Source organism: Otolemur garnettii, unplaced genomic scaffold (assembly GCF_000181295.1).
Source record: "Otolemur garnettii isolate 467f Iridium unplaced genomic scaffold, OtoGar3 scaffold00027, whole genome shotgun sequence".
Lineage (NCBI taxonomy): Eukaryota > Metazoa > Chordata > Mammalia > Primates > Galagidae > Otolemur > Otolemur garnettii.
Window position 1 is genome coordinate 20,116,435 of NW_003852422.1, and position 2,030 is coordinate 20,118,464.

A 2,030-nucleotide genomic window follows, 5' to 3' on the forward strand; every position below is an offset into this window, starting at 1 on the left:
GGAATTAATTAAAAAAAAAAACTGTATTATAAAAAACTGCCCTGGGTTCCAACAAAGACAAAGAATGAAGGAAAGAGAGGCTCCACCCCCAGGAACACTCGCAATGTAGTTGGGATTTTGCAAGTTGTTTTTACTTCTTTTGCTTTTATATAAATCTCAAGGTGGTAAAATACGTTAAGTTCCTGTATACAGGAAAACATCATGTGTAAACATGGAACAGAGGATGAAAGGAGCACCAAAAGGTGTAGCGAGAAATCCACAGGTCTGCTTCTTTCTTTTCAGAAAGTCCGCATCATGGTAACTCTTCTGTGTCATGGCTATAAATCCTTCCTAGGACACAGGGAAGCATCCCTTTTGACAATTTCAGATCAGGAGGGCTATGGACTGGCAACTTACTTCCAGACTACCATGTACCCTCTTGTTCCCACTTAACCCACTCCCCTGATTCATGTCAAGCCTCATTAACCCTTACCTTGAGTGAAGAATTTACCTCTATGGGGCACTGATGGGCGACATTAGGCTTGTCTTTTTCAAGCACTCATCACACGGTGTAAGAATGATCCCTCCAGTTGTGTCACTCACAATAGGCTGTTTGCTTTCTATTTCCTAAAACTGGAAGGATGGTATCAGTGCCTAGGAAAGAGCATTTACTCAGTAAGTGCTTCTGAATGATACTGTTCAGGAAAGCTTCTAATTCTATTAGAAAAATTCCTCCTCCTGCCATGTAGTTATAAAACACTGGACTTAAAGAGTCCAGTGTTTTATTCTAGAGATTTTATTTGCCAAGCAATATTTTTAAAGTCTTAAATTATGAGCATGAATTAGTAGAGTGAAGGAGGTGATCTTAATACATTGATTTATTTTTAAAAGTCACTTAGAGTTAGAATTCACCTGTCATATCATACAAGTGATCTCTACAAAGTAAGTATATCTAATTTGAACTAGTGTGCCAATGAGTGCAAGATAGAGATTACTACCATATGGGCCCTTAGTTCTGCAGTTTCATATTATAATTTAAAAAGAAAACAAATGAATGTGTGTGCGCACACACACATAGACACACCACAAATAGGACAGTGGCATCAACCTTACATGTCAAAACTCAAATAGCATTTTGGTTGTCAGCAGTAACCTGTATTTTGCACTCTTATTAGGTCTATGCATAAAATAATTATTCTATTGGTATTTTATTTGGGTTTATATGTTTTTAATTTCTATTCTTCCTTTCTGACTTTTAAAAGAGTGTAGCTGAGAGTGATATATTCGGAAAGAGCAGAGTATTTGGTGAGGCAAGAAAACAGCAGTAACAACACTATTCTGAACAATGATAACTGTCCATACTCACTGTGGACCTTTAAGATCCTATCATGGAGCAACCATTAAGATTTGGAGGCTAGAACAAGGCAACCTAGCCGGTAGCTGTGGCAGACACAGAACTGCAGATCTTTGTGAATACCCTGAAGGGCAGGACCATCACCCTTGAGGTCAAGCCAAGGGACACCATTGAAAATGTTGAATTCAAAATCCAAGATAAGGAGGGCATCTCACCTGACCAGGCACGTCTGATATTTGCAGGCCAACAGCTTGAGGATGGCCGCACTATCAGATTACAACACCCAGAAGGAGTCCACCTCACACCTGGTGCTTCATCTGAAAGGCAGCATCATTGAGGCTTCCCTCCGCCAGTTAGCCCAGAACTGCAACAAGATAATTGGCCACAAGTGTTATACTCACCCGCACCCCTGTGCTGTCAACTGCCCCAAGAAGTGCAGCCACACCAGCAATCTGCACCCCAAGAAGAAGGTCCAATAAGACCCCTCCTTTCTCCACAGGCTGCCCTCCTGTCCAAACCTCATAGCCCTGGGGCCTCAATAAAGTTACCTTGACTAGGGGACAAAATAAAAGAAAGATTTGGGGCCTATTTTATCTAGATAAGTCTTTAAAATGACACACTAAACTAAAAGCTTCCTTGAAGGATACTGGAACTTTCCTTAAGCCCACCATAAAAATGACAGCAGTAATACATAGCT

The 2,030-nt window shown here is 40.6% G+C and overlaps 1 pseudogene; it reads left to right on the forward strand.

The window, feature by feature from the left end:
• The first annotated feature begins 201 nt into the window (after nucleotides 1-201).
• Nucleotides 202-1,812, forward strand: LOC100955312 (annotated as a pseudogene).
• The last annotated feature ends 218 nt before the right edge of the window (nucleotides 1,813-2,030 follow it).